We start from the raw sequence: 20483 nt of genomic DNA, 5'->3' as shown, positions 1-20483 counted from the left end.
GCAAGAGAGGGGGTTGGTTTAAAAGATGATTTCAGTGTAGTTGAACAATCACAATATATGAAGGTTGTCTTCTGTTTAAATAATTATTTCACAGGAACTAACCTATGTGAATACCAAAAAATAATACATTTTACCAATTCATGATAATGAAGGGGAAGGTGAATATGCTGTCCTGGCATGTTAAATGAATAATGTTTTAAATTATTTTTCCTTGTTTTATGGAAAAAAGGAGGGAGTGTTTTTTGGTAAAACATACTGTAGTGTTTTGGGAAAGGCAGCAAGAAATGAAGCTGCAAAGGGAGGCAGGATGCAGGTTGTGTAAACAGTCTTATAATCTTAACCAGTGTAGAAAGTTGTAGTTTCCTTTTGTGAGTAATGGAGGGAAAATTCAGTTATTAAGAACACAACCTCTGTCCTCTGTGTGCATCCTGGTTTCACTAGTTTCTTGCTTTTATTTAAATTTTTATCTTTATAAAGTCTGAGATGATTTCTATGTCTCAGTTCCCTCACCTATAAAATGGATGCAAAAATACCAACCAACTTCATAGGAATATGGTGATGCATAAAGAAAACAATACATGCATAACACTTAGATAGTCCCAGGAACATAGGAAGCTCTCAACAAATGTTAACTGGCATTAGTGAATGGTTTTAAGCATGGAAGTGAGGTTGTCCATTTGCATTCCATTAAGGATATTTTTTTTTTTCTGTTCTCATGAAAGTATGTCTCTGTATGTTTAAGATCAATAGGTCTCACATAAATACTCTAGGAATATAAAGAACGCATGTAAAGATTTCTATAGAGGGTCAAAAACTTACGTACCTTCAGTTTTATAATTAATTCACAATGAAAAGTTTCTATATACAGCTAAACATATTGGCTTTTCTATGAGACAATCCAGGAGACCAAGAGCAGTGTTATTGCCGCAAGATATAACCAGAGAAACTTTAGGAATACAAAAGCACAATGCTTTCCGAATTCAGAAACTTAGGCTGAGCCATCTCTAAGTCAACAGCACAAAGACATGAAAAGTTGAGATGATCATGAAATAAATTTGGTTAAAAGAAAAGAGCAAACTACGCTAAAACTAGAATGGCCCTATATGATTAAGGAATGAAATGTGTTTATAAAGATCAATTACACTTATTTGCATGTAATATATTCTAAGTTAATGGCAATTTAGATTAGAAATGACAAATATTAATAATTTAATTTGGGCAGGATGTGTTTCTATAATATTTTATGAGATGATATGCATAAATTAGAACAAGAAAATTAGTTTAGGTAAAAATATAAATCTTACAATCACTATTTTTCACAAATAATCAATTATCTAATTAGCCCAAAGGAGGAAAACATTTTTAGTGATTATAAAAATAAACTCATTAAGATCTAATGCATTATGTCTTAAGCATATTGCTCAAGGAAGGAGAGCAGTAAAATAACTATTGTGTTGAATTGAAATCTTTTGTAATTTATAAGCTAGAGTTAAATGGATACATTTCTGAGCATTTAATACTTTATGACTATTTTTATGATTTGGGTATTCAGACTAGCCCTCTAACTATTGCACAAGATGAAAAGATGTTTTCAGACCGCCTGAGTTTTCACAAGATTGACAGCGAAATTATTACTGGCAGATATCATGAGTGCTCTCAGGTGTGGGAGGAGAGACAAATCTATTCATTAAGGTAACATTACCTTTGTCTTCCTCAGAGACTACATCCTGAGATCTTTGAGCACCCCTAAATTTGTAACACCATTACTGCATGCAGTTTCTCCTTTTAAAATATGTACATTTTATAAGTTCAAAACCAAAAACTGCTCATTGATTTATTGATGTTCATTAGCCCTCTAGGATTCTCCAGTAGTGAGATTTATATGTGTGCCTCCACAAATATTAGGAAATGTGAGGGAAATTACATATGCATATTACAATCAAATAGTCATTTCAAGACTGTTAATGATGAGGCTGGACCAGAATCCAAGTGGCAAAGCAACTAGAAACTACAAGTTCTCTTTGTGGAAGCCTATTAACAGCTGACATAATTAATGTCATTTCTTGCACTAGGGACATTTTCCCTAGCAACAAATACATTTGTGCAAGACATGCAATTATAACCAGAATCATATATGTCTAAAACACACACACACACACACACACACAAATTGAAGAATAGATTCCCATCTCTCAGTGCTCTTGTGGATCAGGAAACAGAAAAAATGTGATAACTTTACACAAGAAAAATGTTGGAAAAAATATATTAACTCAGAGCAGCTAAATCTATTCACATGACTACTAAACCAGTACACATTCCCAACACAAAGAATGATGTAGCTTCATGTCAACTTATGATAGCCCATATCAGAAAATGTAAATCAGACTCTCTTAACAAGTGTTTCAGCTTATCTTGATTAAGCAGAGAAAACTGTATTCTCTAACCTCTGGAACTCTGGTATATTTGCCTTAGTTGTAGTTGTGTCTACCAAGGTTGCTAGGCAAACATATCTTCTTCTTCCTGCCTTCTTTCTCTTCAACATTCAATCCCTTTTGTTATTAACAGAAAGCAAGATTGACTTTTTTTCTTAATCTTTTCATTAATGTTGGCTACTTTATTATATATCAGGTAATTTGTTAGCATAAAATTAATAGAATTCATCAAAGTTTCAGAAATATGTAATTGGAGTAAATTTCCAAATTTATATTTATTACCTCACTTTGTGTGTCCGTAACTTAGAAAAAATGCTCTGATTTGTGGAAAAACTACAACCTCTAAGAGAGCATAGTTTGAGCAGTATGACCATAAATGTTAAAAAATATATTCATGAAGGTGGTCAAAAGGTACAAACTTCCAGTTATAAGATAAATAAGTATAATGTACTAGGGGTGCAATGTATGACATGATGGCTATAGTTAACACTGCTGTATGATATACAGAAAAGTTAAAAGAGAGTAGATCTTAAGAGTTCTCATCACAAGGAGAAATTTTTTTCCTTTCTTCTTTTGTATCTATATGAGATGACAGATGTTAACTAAACCTGTTGTAGTAATCATTTCACAATATATGTAAATCAAACCACCATTTCGTACACCTTAAACTTAAACAATGATGTATGTAAATTATTTCTCAATAAAACTGGAAAAGATTTTTTTTAAAGTATTTGGAGACTAAAAGGTAGAAATATTAATCTCTATTTTCTAGAATTTTATTACTCAATTTCAAATGTTCTTCTATCTATGGAAGTTAAAGATTCAAATAGATATAAAAATGGGATTCTAAATCATTTTTGTCCACTACATTATATGTCTTCTGAAGTATCTATCTGGGATATGTGAGTATTAAGAGAACACTGAATTTATAGTTTAAAAGAAAAAAAATCAGTTTTTTATTGATTACCATAGTTTGATTAACTTCTAAAAGCCTAACTGGTAAATAAATAAGTTTGACAGGGCACTCAACCCATTTCCAATCTTTAGGAAAACAGCTTTCAAAGCCATCTTGGTATTTGTCTTATGTATAAGTATAGCTGATTCACTTTGTTATAAAGCAGAAACTAACACACCATTGTAAAGCAATTATACTCCAATAAAGATGTTAAAAAAAAATAAGCCATCTTGGAAGACAAGTGTCTAATCCTAAATTCAGAAGTTCCCAGAAGGGATTACATAATCTTTCAATAACTGATACTAACATTTAACACTTTTTACTGTCAGAAAAAAAGCTTTACCCAAACTGAACTTCTCTTCATGAATCTCTATGAATTCTCTTCAAAATTCCTATAGAACATCCTTAGTCTACTGACTAATCCTGTACTTAGGGTCCTAGTGTGGTAGAAAGGATTTTGGCTCCCATGATGTTATACCGGCAAGCATGTTATGTTACATGGCAAAATGAATTTGTGGATAAAATTAAGAAGGCTAATAAGCTGACCATAAAATATACAGGTTATTGGATGATTACTGGATGATTTTATATATATATGTAAAATGTGGTATCCATTTACCATTTTTTCTTACATTGCAAGTAGCACCAAATGTACCTTCCATATAAGTTTCATTCTTGAAAGCTTATACCTATACTGGCATTATCATTAGTTAAATTGGGAAGCACTTTTGGTTCCTAGATCCCACTGCAAGGTGTGAGATCTAATATTGTAGGTAAATAAAAGTGTTTATGTTGATTTTAATTTATTTAATTTAATATCTAAGATCTAAAAATCAAAGAAAAAGTCTAAAAAATTAAAAGGCCCGCTCTCCAAAGGAATAAAGCAAAACTGTGATCATATACAAAGTGATATCTAAAGTAAAAACCAAAACAAAACACCAGAAACCTAAGAACCATCCTCTACAGCTCTCTCTCTCTCATCTCCAACATCTAACTGGTCATAAATCTTTCAATTTTACCTAACTATCTCCTGCATCTTTTAACATTTCATTTACACAACCACAATAACCATCTTCAGTTTCTCATTTGAACCACTGCTACTCCTTTCCTTGGGCATATTCTCTTCCTGCAATGCATTCCCCACTTTCCAAAATAAAAGGGTCTTTGAAAATTCAAAACTGACCATGTTACTCCTCAAATTGAAACCCTTCAATGAATCTCCTCTTTTTGCAAAATAAACCTGTCTGTCATCTCCTTAATCTAATCTTCTGGCACTTAAAATGCAATGACAATGACAAATACAACCCAGTCATGTGGGTTCATCTCATTATCAGGAAAGGATGATGTTTATTGAGGGTTTACTATGTACCTGGCCCTATGATAAACACTTTACATGGATGATCTCATTTAACTCTGACACAATCTTTCAAGTTATATGCTATTATTATCACATATTATAGGTGAGGAAACTGAGTTCTTAGAGAACCTTACAAATCACCTAATGTCACATGGCTATCAAATGGCAGTTCCAAGACAGAAACCTAAGTCTGATTCCAGAATAAAGTATCTTATGTCCACCTATATCCTAGGAGGTCCCTTCAAAGTACCAAGCTATCTCCGTACATATACTTTAATTCTTATCTGCCAAAAGGACTTAGATTTGTCCTTTTGTGAAGTCTTTCCTGACTCCACCACCAGGAACCCCTAACAGTTTTGATCACTACCTTCTCTGTGTCATCACCTACATTATACAAGATGTCCTCATACTTTGGCCATTGTGAGAGTAATCTTGGAAGGTTGGTGAAAAGTGCAAATGCTTGGCTGAATCTCATAAAGACTGACAATCTGTTAGGGTGGATTCTCATCATCTGGATTTTTAACAAGATTTCAAGATAACTACAGTGCACAATTATCTGAGAAGTACCGATTTACCTAAACTATAGTTCCTGTGTTTGCACTGTAATCTTTGCAATTATTGCTATTTGCATGTTCCTACTCTCAGTTAGTCTGAAGCTTTTTTTTTTAGCGCTGGGTCTTAAGCAAATATGCAGCACTAACATCTAGAAAGTATACCTAACATTTAGTAGGTAGTCAACAAAAATTTAATAAACAAGTAGGTTTGTGCTTATATTTTGGAAGCAATAAGGAGATGGAAAATTATGGGAGGAAATTAATTGTTGCCTTTCTTCAGTAGATAATAGGAAAACAATATGAAGTTAGCAAAATGGACCTCTAGAAATGTTAACGAGACCAAGGCATGAGAAGGATAAATTGGACAGAAGGAACATCAGATCTGTATAATCATAATCATAATCACACTCATAATCCCAAAGTTAAAATGGCATGATCTCAAGTTAAAGAAGAAAAATTGTACTATATGATAAACATCAGCCATTTGTCAGTATTTCCTTTTAAGTAAATACAAAGCAAGGCCTATCTGTCTAGTATGTGCCATCAGATAATCTAGATTGGTTTTTTTCTGAAAACTTCATGAGTGAGTAGGAAAATCAGACAGAGAAAATACTCACTTGCTAGAAGGAATCTCAGCCAAATTTCCTTTTCGCAAGACAGAAGAACATCTGCCATGTTTCCTGAAACATTTACTACTTAAAATATTCCTTTAGGAATTTAGAAAGAGTCCACTTTCTTGGTTAAAAGAAAAAAAAAAAAACCCATGAAATCTGGCATTTTTACAGCAAACCTTAATGTCTTTTGCATCTGTCGCTGGTATTCATAGTGTGATTATGAGACTGTTATTTCCCCAATGTGATTACTTCCTTATGTTACCCTGTGGGCAGAACAGTTATATCAGGGGTTGTAAGAAATGAAATACCAAAGATGTGCAGTGAAATAAGTGTCCTCTCAATGGAGGAAAGCTAATATAACTACCTTGTTTATAATACACACACACACACACACACAATTATTTTTCCCAGTACCCAACTGCTTAAGCATTTTGCTTTTTCTAAATATTGAAACAAATTTAAAAAAATTTTTCTTAAAGTCCTTGTTTATACTCATTTTAAAAATATAGTTTTTTTCTTACAGAGGATATTGTGTTCTTACCTCTCAACCACTGATTTGGGAGGCTTCTGAATACATAAGGAAGTTCTTTAAAAATTTTATGTCTAGTTAATACAATCTGCCTCCACAAGTGGACAGACTCTTGCATTACCACAAAATATTCTTCCACTAAGTGGATATTACCATTTTGAAACAGAAATTAAGGTGCCCTTTCCTCAAATAAGTCAGATTATTTGCAAAAAAGTCATTGTGTTTGGGTATATTCTCTCAAGTTTCTGGAAATAATACACTCAATTTGCAGAGTGAAGAGACAGACTTTGAGATTGCCCTGCTGGACACTGTACCAAAACCACAGCTGCTCTACCCAGCATTTGATCCACCAAATCCATTGAAACTGCTTTTCAACATGTTATTGACAAAGCAGCTAAAAATGCATGCCATAGCTAGTTTTATATATTTGTCTTTAAAGACTAGAGCAGAGGTTATTAGTCATTTTAATCCTGTAAAGTTCTATTTAAATTTCCTTGTTCAATCTTTCCCCATTCTCTTGCACTTACTCAATATTTTGCAAATACTATGTTAATGCCCTTATTGATTAGACAATAGATTTGAAAGCATTTAGAATATTCCAAAATCTGTTTAATTAATTAAAGTAACAGTAGGCATTCTTCGGCACCAATTTCTCTACTGTCCACTAAATGTATCTCTTTTTCCTCTCCTCTCTTTATCTGTCCTTCTGTCCTATTTGGGCTCTTTTTTCCCATACTTTCTTTCTTTTTCTCACATAATTCTCTACATTTCTTCATTTCTCTATTTATAGTTCCCATTTTAATTCAGGTTCACTGACTTTATTTAAAAACAACACACAAAACTGGAGTATATTTTTCAGATAATATTACCACATGTAACTATTTAGTGAGGCATTTATTTAATTTCTCCAAAAAGAAAGTTCTTTTCTACCTGGAGAATATTTTAACTTCTTCTGTTAAGTTATAATTTGATAAAAATTAATGTTTTAATATACTTTTATAAGCTCTTTGTAGTACTGGTATTTTTATTATATTTACCTTAATCCAGGGATTATTTTAGAATTTTGTACCTATTAAAAGAGAGCATTCACTTGGACTGAAAGAATTAGTATTGTTAGAAGGGCCATACTACCAAAAGCAATCTACAGATTTGATGCGATCCCTATCAAATTACCCATGACCTTTTTCACAGAACCGGAACAAATAGTCTTAAAATTTATGTGGAACCACAAAAGACCCTGAATTACCAAAGCAATCCTGAGGGAAAAAAAACAAACCCTTCCCAGACTTCAAACAATATTACAAAACTATAGTAATCAAAATGGCATTGTGTTGGTGCAAAATCAGACGTATATATCAATGGAATAGAATACAGAGCCCAGAAATAAACGCACACACCTGTGGTCAATTAATCTTCAAAAAGGGAGACAAGGATATACAATGGAGAAAAGGCAGTCTCTTCATCAAGTGGTGTTGGGAAAGCTGGACAGCCTCATGTAAATCAATGAAGTTAGAACACTCCCTCACACCATATACAAAAATAAACTCAAAATTGTTTAAAGATCTAAATATAAGATGTGACACCATAAAACTCCTAGAAGAGAACATAGGCAAAACATTGTCTGACATAAATCGTAGCAATATTTTCTTTGGTCATATTCCCAAGGCAAAAGAAATAAAAGCAAAAATAAACAAATGGGACTCAATCAAACTTATAAGCTTTTGTACAGCCAAGGAAACCATAAACAAAATGAAAAGACAACCTATGGATAGAATGGGCATCATCAGAAAATCTACAAACAACAAATGCTGGAGAGGGTGTGGAGAAAAGGGAACCTTCCTGCACTGTTGATGGGAATGTAAATTGATACAGCCACTATGGAGAACAGTATGGAGGTTCCTTAAAAAACTAAAAATAGGACTACCATATGATCCAGCAATCCCACTACTGGGCATATACCCAGAGAAAACCATTATTCAAAAAGACACATGCACCCCAGTGTTCATTGCAGCACTATTTACAATAGCCAGGTCATGGAAGCAACCTAAATGCCTATCGACAGATGAATGGATAAAGAAGAAGTGGTACACATATACAATGGCATATTACTCAGCCATAAAAAGGAACGAAATTGGGTCATTTGTTGAGACGTGGGTGGATCTAGAGACTGTCATACAGAGTGAAGTAAGTCAGAAAGAGAAAAACAAATATCGTATATTAATGCATATATGTGGAACCTAGAAAAATGGTACAGATGAACCAGTTTGCAGGGCAGAAACTGAGACACAGATGTAGAGAACAAATGTATAGACACCCAGGGGGGAAAGTGGCAGGGGGTGGTGGTGGTGGTGTGATGAATTGGGCCATTGAGATTGACATGTATACACTGATGTGTATAAAACTGATGACTAATAAGAAACTGCTGTATAAAAAAATAAATAAAATAAAATTCAAAAATTCAAATAAAAACCAAAAAAAAAAAAAAAGAGAAGACAACCTATGGAATGGGAAAAAATATTTGCAAACAATGCTACTGACAAGGGATTAATTTCCAAAATATACAAATAGCTCATATAACTCATTATCAAAAAAAAACAAAACCAAAAAACCCAATCAAAAAATTGACTCAAGACCTAAATAGACATTCCAAAGAATTCATACAGATGGCCAACAGGCATATGAAAAGATGTTCAACATCGCTAATTATTAGAGAAATACAAATCAAAATTACAATGAAGTATCACCTCACACTGGTCAAAATGGCCATCATCAAAAAGTCTACAAATAATAAATTCTGGAGAGGGTATGGAGAAAAGGGAACCCTCTTACACTGTTGGTGGGAATGTAAATTGATACAGCCACTATAGAGAACAGTATGGAGGTTCCTTAAAAAACTAAAAATAGAACTACCATATGATCCAGCAATCCCACTCCTGGGCATATATCTGGAAAAGACAAAAACTCTAATTCTAAAAGATACATGTACCCCAATGTTCATAGCAGCACTATTTTCAATAGCCAAGATATGAAGCAATAAAAAAGAATAAAATATTGCCATTTGCAGCAACATGGATGGACCTAGAGATTATAGTACTGAGTGAAGTAAGACAGACAAAGACAACTATCATATGATATCACTTGTATGTGGATTTAAAAAAAATAACACAAATGACCTCATTTACAAAACAGAAACAGACTCACAGACATAGAAAACAAACTTATGGTTACCAAAGGGGAAATGAGTTGTGGGAGGGATAAGTTAGGAGTATGGGATTAACAGATACACACCCCTATACATAAAATATATAAACAACAAGGATTTACTATATAGCACAGGGAACTATATTCAATATCTTGTAACAACCTATAGTGGAAAAGAATCTGAAATAAATATATATATATGTAAAACTGAATAACTTTGCTGTACATCTGAAACTAACACAGTATTGCAAATCAACTGTACTTCAATTTAAAAGAAACGTGAGCATTCAGCAAATGTTTTGATGGCTTAGTTAAGGCCTCTCAACACAATGTTTAAAAAAAGTGGTGATCATCTTATCATCTTCTAAGAGGATTCCACTTTGTGGTTTTTGAAAAATATACTTAGTACTGTCCTTAGATTGCCTAAATACAATGCCTAGTTTTTTGCTTGTTTTTCTCTTGGGTAGAGAATCCAGATATCTAATAATTCTTAAGAAGTATCCGGGGACCAGTTTGAAACTAAAGCATCATTTTGTGAACATTTACTTTAGATTATGTGAATTCATTCCTAACAAATTAAATGCCAGTCCCTATGAGTAGCCTCTAGATCATTAGGAGAGTTGGTAGTCTTATTATTTAAAGCAACTGTTCGTAAGATACATTGATACACCATTTGTTCTTATGCTCATTCGTTACCAATGTAAGTTCTTCCCCACATTTTTGAGTAGTATTCAGATAACTAATTTAGAAAATATTAGCATTCCCTGATTGCTCATTTTACAGAAATATCTAGTTGTAACATAGTTGGACAATAATCACAAATATAGGGAAAAAACACATTTCACGTAATAAAGTTTACACTTGATTAGGACAGAGATTTATCTCATTCATCTTCCAATCCCTCTACAGTTCTAATCAGACTTTCATTGACATGGTTAGGTACTCAACTTTACTTTTAAAATTAAATATCATAATTAAATATGCTTAAGTTGTATATTTCTAGTATATTTTGCCTACTTTGTCAAAGATGTTAGCTTCTAAGACCTAAAATTGAGAGATTTAAATCCACTAGTCACTGTTTTCCCTTAAGAGTAGCAAACTCTCAATCCTTTGTTCTAGGAGGCAAGCTACTAGGTATTATTAACACCTATTATTTGTTAAGATATGGCTTAACTTCCTTCATTTATTGATATAAATAAGAGGTTCTAACCAAAAGAACAGTTTGAAAAATATTATAGATAACTGGATAAATAATTCCATTAAACTGTAATGTCCCTGTACTGTTTACCTTATACAAATAAAGGACCTTTTTGGCATTCAAAAAAATATTTTATATTAGAAATTTGAAAGTTATATAAAATAGACTAAAAATATTTCTTAAATTTCTTTGTTATTATGATAATTTAATAGTTTGTATCATGAATAAGTATCAAAACATATGCTGCTTTTGAACTGCATCACCTATAATGATGTCAAATTTCTGATTATGACATTCCATACCTTTCAGGAGTAGTCCTGCCTATATAAGCAGCCACAGTTCCTGGTGCTGTCACAAACCTTATGCACCAGTCTACTGAACTAGTTGCAATCCTTGTAACGTGCCATGTATCATAGCACTGTCTAAACCTGAAGTTTGCATGTTAAAAATATCCACTTTTCCTTGTTTAACTGTAAAACTCCTGGTTATTTGTTAAGATTCAGCCAAAGTGTTACCTACTATTTGAAGTATTTCCTGAACTTCTTAAACGCAGCTGATTTCTTATTGCTTTCATGCACTCTACCGTAAATATCTCTATTCCTGTATTCATAGCACTGTATTATTGCTTATCTCTGTCTCTTCTACTAGACTGTGATCTCCTCAAAAATGATACTGTGACATATTTATCTTTGCACTTTCCATATGGAGCATTGTGCCTATTATATAGTAGGCATTCAAAAATATTTATTGGTTGAATGAAAAATGAATGAATGAAACTTTTTGTACTTATTTGTCACCTATTTACACCACAATGATACATTTACTATATCTGAGGTTAGCAATAGCTGGAAAACGAACCTCAACATAAAACAAAAATAATTGTCAAAAATCAATTAATTACTATTTATTTAGTACATGCCCATCGTTGTTGTAGCCTCTGTTCGTTTCCACAGGGCATTTCTTTTCTATCAGATCTTCCTGTGTAAGTAATGATGTTACAATGATGGACTGAGTGGCCTCGACAAAGTGATATTGAGGAGATAGTACTCAATGGGATACCTTCAGAAAGCAAAAACCAACAGAATTATAAAATGTGTACAGACCAACGTGCTAAATTCCTCTATGAACACTAGCATAGGTGTAGGTATACTGATGTCAATTATATATATCAACATTACATATTTGTTACCTTTTGCTTCTAGGTGTTCTGTCACTTATTCTTTACTCAGCCAACAAATGTGTTGTGAATGCATTATAAGATTCAAGGACTGGTCCCAGTGCAAGAGACAAAAGGATATCCTAAGTGGACATGGTCCTGTACTAATGGCCAATCCTGTCTTCCTGGAGCTTACATTCTAGGGAAACAGTAAATAAACCCCAAATTTCCAAAATAATCACCCAATTACACTTGTGATAATTTTATGTAGCAAAAAACACACTGTCTCATATATGTATTTAATTAGAGTATGTAAGCCTTTTTTGTGTTTGAAAGTTTTCTAGGAAGTTGGGAGACAAATATATATTTTCTATGCCAACAAGAAAAGCCACTTACTCCAATTTCAGTTTTAAAATTTCTTCAGGATCCAGTTCTTTTTATCACAATTTGAAGATACTTGTAATGAAACAGGAGTCACTACAATTGATACCACAGAAATTCAAATGATAGTAAGAGACTACTATGAACAACTGGACACCAACAAATTAGATAACCTAAAAAAAAATGGGTAAACTTATAAAATCATATAACCTACCATGACTAATTCATGAATAAATAGAAAGTCTGAATAGACCACTAATGAATAAGGATATTGACTCAATAATCAAAAACCTCCCAACAAAGAAAGGCCCAGGACCAGATGACTTCATGGGTGAATTCTACCAAACATTTAAAGAATTAACACTGAATCTACTCAAACTTTTCCAAAACACTGAAGGGGCAACAGTCACAAATTCATTTCATGAGTCCAGCATTACCCTGATACCATAGCCAAGGGCACTACAAGAAAACTGTAGGACAATATGCCTGAAGAATATAGATGCAAAGATCCACAGCAAAATACTAGCAAACTAAATTAAACAGCACATCAAAAGGACCATACACCATGACCAAGTGGAATTTATTGCTGGGATACAAAGACGATTCAATCAGTAAACATGATACACCAATTAGCAGAATGAAGGATAAAAATATATGACCATCTCAATAGATGCAGAAAAAAGAATTTGACAAAATACAAAATTCTTTCATAATAAAAACTCTCAAAAATTACATATAGAAGAATGTACCTCAAAATAATACAGGCCATATATGAAAAGCCCACAACTATCATCACATTCAACAGTAAAAAACTGAAAGCTTTTCATCTAAAATCAGGAGCAAGGTAAGGATGCCGACTCTTAACACTTCTACTAACATAATACTGGAATCATATACAAAGAAATTAGGTGAGAAAAAGCCATAAAAAGCATGCAAATCAGAAAGTAAAAATTAAAGGTAGCTGTTTGAAGATGACATGATCATAAGATGTAGAAAACCCTAACTTCAAAGGAATACTGTTAGTACTAATAAATGAATTATGTTAAGTTTCTGGATACAAAATCAGCACACAGAAATCAGTCATAATTGATACACTGACACTAACATCAAACTATTCTGAAAGGAAAATTTTAAAATGTTCCCTGGGACTTACCTGGTGGGGCAATGGTTAAGAATCCACCTGCCAATGCAGGGGCAAGTGGTTTGATCCCTGGCCCGGGAAGATCCTACATGCTGCAGAGCAACTAAGCCTGTGCACCACAACTACTGAGCCTGCACTCTAGAGCCCGTGAGCCACAACTACTGAGCCTGCGTGCCACAACTACTGAAGCCCACGCACCTAGAGCCTGTGCTCCACAACAAGAGAAACCACTGCAATGAGAAGCCCATGCACTGCAACGAACAGTAGCCCCCGGTTGCCACAACTAGAGAAAAACCCCATGCAGCAATGAAGATCCAACCCAGCCAAAAATAAATAAGTAAACAAATACATTTATAATAAATAAATAAATAAATAAATAAATAAATAAAATGTTCCCATTTACGGTAGCACTAGAAAGAATAAAATACTTAGGAAAACACTTAGCCAAGGAGGAGAAAGGCTTTTACTCTGAAAACTACAGACTATTCATGAAAGAAATTTTAAAAGATACAAGTAAGTGTAAAGATATTCTGTGTTCACGAATTAGAAGGCTTAATATTGTTTAAATATGAGCTACAGATTCAATGCAATTTCTATCAAAATCTCAATGGTGTTTCTTACTGAATTAGATAAACCTAAAATTCATAAGGAACCTCAAAAGAGCCAAAATAGCCAAATCAATGTTGAAAAAGATGAACAAAATGATATCACACTTCATGATATCAAAATATAGCTACAAAATCTACAATAATTAAAACAGTATGGTGCTGGCATAAATATAGACATATAGATGAATGGAACAGAGGAGTGAGAACAAAAATAAACCCCCACACAGTTAACTTATCTTTGACAAGGGTGCAAAAATATACAATGGGGAAAGGATAATCTCTTCAACAAATGATACTGAGAAAACTGCATATCCATAAGCAAAATAATGAAATTAGAAACTTATCTTACTTCATATATAAAATTAATTCAAAATGAATTAAAAACTTAAAAATAAGAACTGAAAATGTAAAATTCCTAGAAGAAAACAGGAAAAAGGCATCATGATATTGGTCCTGGCAATGATTTCTTGGATATGACATTAAAGCACAGGGCAACAAAAGCAAAAATTAAAAAGTGGACTACATCAAACTAAAATGCTGCTGCACAGCAAACAATCAGCAGAGTTAAAAAGTCACCTAAAGAATGGGAGAAAATATTTTCAAACTGCATATATAATACAGTGTTAATATCCAAAATACATAATGAACTCCTACAACTTGATAAAAAAAAATAATCCAATCAAAAATGGTAAGAAATGGGCAAAGGACTTGAATAGACATTTCTCCAAAGATGACATACAAATGTCCAACAGGGATAGGAAAAGATTCTCAACATCTCTAATCTTTAGGGAAATGCAACTCAAAACCACAATGAGATATCACCTCACACCTAATTAGGATAGCTGTTGTCAAAAAAAAAAGAGGAGTGATGTCAGCAAGATGGCCTAATATGTTTCTCATTCTCATTCACATTCTTTCCTCAGCAACAACAATATGGCAATCATCCATGGACAAGAGTGCCTGTGGGATATGTGGGAATACAGGTAGGAGATTAGGAAACCCCAGTTCAGTACAAGAAAAAGGAGAGCCATTTTGAAAAGAGTCATTTGAGTCAGACCCAGGTGGCTAACTCAGAAATAATTCCAAAGCCCTGATAACTTAGCAACATCCCATTTGCTTTTGGTTCTCTCACCAGTACCATACGCCAAGAGACCCAGGAGGACTCTCACTTACCCGTTCGTCAGGCAATAGGCTTACAGACCTTGGTCCTGGCTGTGGACCCTAAAGTTCTCCTTGAGCTAGCTCCATCCCCTCTCAAGCCATGGTCTGGGAGCCTCTGAAGAACACTGATTGCACAATCACCCATGAAGGAGAGACTCTTGTGGAAGTAAAGGAGTCCAGCAGAGAAGTTCCAGCACATCATTAGAGCAAAAATTCAAGATTGGACACATTGCACAGAGTAGGAGGAACAGCTTGACTTTACCTGCTCCACCTTTCCCCCAAGGGAACAGGGTTTGGTGCCAAGAGATCCCTTTTTGACCCATGACTTCTCCTGTGGGGGAAGTAAGAGTCTGTGAGTGCATGCCTGACTTCCCCAGCTGTGCGGGATGCTACCAAATAGGAAAGAGGCTCATTTTTCTCTCACCTCAACCTGAGTACTGAGTTATGACATGCACTGTGAATAACTGGAAAAGAGAAGCCAGGGCTCAGAAAGCGACATTATCAAGGGGATATGGATCTTATTAAACAATTCAGGGACTCCATCAGGAGGCACACCCATGAGCCAGTGGGGATACCTTGCCTATGGATCCCTCTAGCTGGACCATGGGCAAGCTTTTACAGATGGCTGGTGAGCATTCACAGAAATCTGGCCTGATTCTGTGGATCTGGAAAAGACTACAAAATTGAGCATTTATCACTACCCTTGGGAAAGCAAAAGGGAGGTTGTAAGCACATGTCCTGGCTCTACAGGATTGAGAGAAGTCATACAAGCTTAAGAATCCTGCCACAAGAGGGAGCAAGAAGTGTGGAGCATGCATATCCATAGAAGGTATAAAAAACCTTCAGAATCCCTAGCAGGTCTCAGGAAAGGTACTTCTCTCCTGAAGTCAGCCAGGAGAGTAACCAACCCCAAAGACATGGAGATCTGTAATTTACCCAGAAAGGAATTCAAAATTTTTAGGAAGCTGAAGGAGCTACAAGAAAACACAAAAATTAATTGAACAAAACCAGGAAAACAATACATGATCAAAATGAGAAGTTTAACAGAGATAGAAATTATAAAAAAGGATCAAACAGAAATTCTTGAGCTGAAAAATTCACCTAATGAATAAAAAATGCAAAAGAGAGCTCAAGTAGAAGAATCTGTGAATTAGAAGAGAGGATGCTTGAAATTCATGTAATCAGAGGAGAAAATGAGAAGAAAAATTTAAAGAGTGAAGAAAGCCTAAATGATCTATGAAATATTATAAAAAGAAAATAATCTCTGAATTACTGGACTACCAGAAGGAGAAAAGAGAAAGATGGGAATAGAAAGCTTATTAAAGAAATAGTGGCTGAGAACTTCCCAAATCTGGGGAGAGATCTCAACAGTCATGTTCATAAAAGTCATGGGTCCCCAAACAAACTCAACTTAGAGAGATCTTCTACAATATGAATTACAATAAAACTGTAGAAAATCAGTGACAACTAGAGAATCTTAAAAGTAGTAAGAGAAAAAAAAAAAAGTAGTAAGAGAAAAAAAAGCTTGTAACTTACAAGGGAACTTGCATAACGTTTTCAGCAACTCTCTCTGGAGAAGCCTTACATGCATGGACGGAGAGGGATGTTATATTCAAAGTGCTGAAAGAATAACACTGCCAAGCAAAAACATTCTATACAGCAAAGCAGTTCACCAGAGGACTTCAGAGGAAGGCAAGATAAAGATGTTCCCAGACAAATAAAAGCTGAGGGAGTTCATCACTACTAGACATGCCTTACAAAAAATACTGAAAGGAGTTCTTCAAGCTGAAATGAAAGGACACTAATTAATAACATGAAAACATGAAAATGTACAACACACTGGTAAAGGTTAAGTATATATTCAAATTCAGAATACTCTAATACTATGGGGGTGGATTAACCATTTAACTCTAGCATAAAAGTTAAAGGACAAAAGTTTTAAAAATAACTATAGCTACAATAATTTGTTAATAAATACAAAATATTGAAGAGGTAAACTGTGACATCAAAAACATAAAAGGGAAGTAAAAGGGAATATAACAATCATAAATATATATGCACCGAACATCAGAGCAACCAAATATATTAAGCAAATGTTAACAGTTCTGTATGGAGACATAGACAATACAATAATAGTAGGGGACTTCAATACCCCACTTTCAACAACAGATAGATCATCCAGACATAAAATCATTAAGAAAACATTGAATTGGAACTATACTTTAGACCACATAGACTGAAGAGACATATACAAAGCATTCCTTCCAAAGTAGCAGATTGCAAGTTCTTCTCAAGTTCAAACAGAATATTCTACATGATAGATCATACATTATGTCACTAAAAAAGTCTTATCAAATTTAAGATTGAAATCATATCAAACATCTCTTTTGACCACAATGACATGAAAATAGAAATCAGTAACAGGAGGAAAACTGGAAAATCCATAACTATTTGAAATTAAACAATACACTCCTGAACAACCAATGAGTCAAAGAAGAAATCAAAATATATCTTGAAAGAAACAAAATCAGAAATGCAATATACCCAAACTTATGGGATGCAACAAAAGCCATTCTGAGAGGGAATTTTATAGCAATAAATGCCTGCATTAAGAAAAAAGAAAGATCTCAAAAAAAAAAAAAGCTAAATTTACAACTCAAGGAACTAGAAAAAGAATACACTAAACCAAAAGTTAGCAAAATGAAGAAAATAACCATTATCAAAGCAGAAATAAAATAGAAGAATATAAAAACAATAGAAAAGACCAAAGAAACAAGGAGCTGGTTTTTAAAACATAAACAAAATTTAGAAAACTTTAAATAGATTTAAAAAAAGAGAGAAAGAGAACTCAAATAAATAAAATCAGAAATGAAAGAGAGGGCATTACACTGATACCACAGAAATACAATGGATCATAAGAGACTGCTATGAACAATTACACACCAACAAATTAGATAACCTAGAAGAAATGGATAAATTCCAAGAAACATACAGCCTACCAAGACATAATAAAGGCCACATATGAAAAACCCACAGCTAACATCACACTCAATGGTGAAAGGTTAAACATTTTTCATCTATGATTAAGAACAAGACTAAGGGTGACCACTCTCATGACTCCTGTTCAACATAGTACTGGAAGTCCTAGTCAGAGCAATTAGGCAAGAAGAAGAAATGAAAGGCTTCCAAATAGAAAAGTAAAAGTAAAATTGTCTATTTTGGAAGATGATATGATCTTATATAGAGAAAAATCCTAAAGATGCCACCAAAAAATGTTAGAACAAATCAATTTAATAAAAATGCAGCATATGAAATCAACATAAAGAAATCAGTTGTGATACTATGCAATAACCACAAAATATCTAAAAAAGAAAGAAAGAAAACAATTCCATTTATAATAGCATTGGAAAAAAATAGTAAAATAGGAACAAATTTCACCAAGGTGGTAAAACATCTGTACAACAAAACTCATAAGACATTGATGAAAAAAAATCTGTAGAATACACAAATAAATGGGAAAATATTCCATATTCATTAATAGGAAGAACTAATATTGCCAAACTGTCCATACTACCCAAAGCCACCTATAGATGTGGAAATGAATATCGGTACAGCCACTATGGACAACAGTATGGAGGTTCTTCAAAAAATTAAAAATAGAACTATCATATGATCCAGCAATCCCACTTCTTAGTATATATTCAAAGGAAATGAAATCAGGATCTCAAAGAGATATCTACACTACATGTTCATTGCAGCATTATTTGTAATAGCCAAGATATGAAAACAACCTAAGTGTCTTTCTACAGATGAGTAAAAAAAAGATGTGGTACATATATACAATGAAATATTATCCAACCATGTAAAAGAAGGAAATCCTGCCATTTGCAATAACAAAAAATGACCTCCAGGTTATTATGCTAAGTGAAATAACTCAGAGGAAACAAATACCATATGATCTCAGTTACATGTAGAATCTAAAAACGACAAACTATTAGAAACAATGAGTAGAATGGTGGTTGTCAGTGGCTGGGATTGGGAGAAATGGGGAGATGTGAATCAAAGGGTACAAACTTCCAGTTATAAGATGAATAGTTTTGGGGATCCAATGTACAGCATGGTGACTATAGTTAATGGTATTGAATCATTCAAAGTTACTAGGAGACTAGATCTTAAATGTTCTCATCACAGAAAATGAAAGGTGATTATGTGAAGTAATGGAAGTATTAACTATCCCTATTGTGGTAATCATTTTGCAATAGATACATGTATCAAATCAACACATCATATATTTTATTTATTTATTTATTTATTTATTTATTTATTTATTTATTTATTTGAAGTATAGTTGATTTACAGTGTTGTATAACATTGGGGTGCATGCATCTTTCTGAACTTTAGTTTTCTTTGGATATATGAGGAGTGGGACTGCTGGATTATATGGCAACTCTATTTTTAGTTTTTTGAGGAGCCTCCATACTGTTTTCCATAGTGGCTGCACCAATTTACATTCTGAACAACTCACATTGTATATTTTAAACTTACACAATGTTATATGTTAGTTAAATCTCAACAAGCTGGAAAACTAAAACATTTGCATCATATTCATAAAAGAGACTCTTTTATAGTTTTATACTGAGACAAGTATTGGAACCTATGGTATACTCCACAAAAAGTAGATGGAATAATTTAAATGGCGCTGTGATTACCTGGTTTTTAAAGATTTGGTAATATTTCTGTGTGAAGCCTTTTGGACCAGGTATTTTTTTTTTTGTATTTTAATAACTATTGTCTATATTGGTCCTATGATAATTGGTCTATTTAGAATATCCGTCTTTACTAGTATCAATTTTGGTAAATTTCATAATGCTTTTTTGTTTATTTCTTCTTATAGTTCATGCTGATTTACTTTAAGAATTGTTGTTGTTATGTCATTTGGTGCAAAAATACTCAAAACTGGAGTCTTTGTTATGATTTGTACTCTCCACGATAACTATAAAATGCTCTTATTTATCTTAAAAAGAGAATGGTAAGTGTTGGTGAGAATACGGAGAAATTGGAACCTTTATACATCGTTGGTTGGAAGGTAAAATGGTATAGACACTGTGGAAAACACTATAGAGGTTCCTCAAAAAAATTAGAAGTAGATCTACCTTATGATCTAGCAATCCCATTTCTGGGTATATTTCCAAAAGA

General features: G+C 33.4%; 1 protein-coding gene across 2 annotated transcripts in view; it reads right to left on the bottom strand.

The window, feature by feature from the left end:
* CSMD3 (CUB and Sushi multiple domains 3) overlaps positions 1 to 20483 on the bottom strand; it is a 1186187-nt gene that overhangs the window by 136476 nt on the left and 1029228 nt on the right. The window lies entirely within an intron of this gene.

This window comes from Balaenoptera borealis (genome assembly GCF_965194805.1).
Source record: "Balaenoptera borealis genome assembly, chromosome: 17".
In the NCBI taxonomy this organism is placed as follows: Eukaryota; Metazoa; Chordata; class Mammalia; order Artiodactyla; family Balaenopteridae; genus Balaenoptera; species Balaenoptera borealis.
Note: the sequence above shows the minus strand (reverse complement) of the source record. Positions and strands in the feature narration are given on the sequence as shown.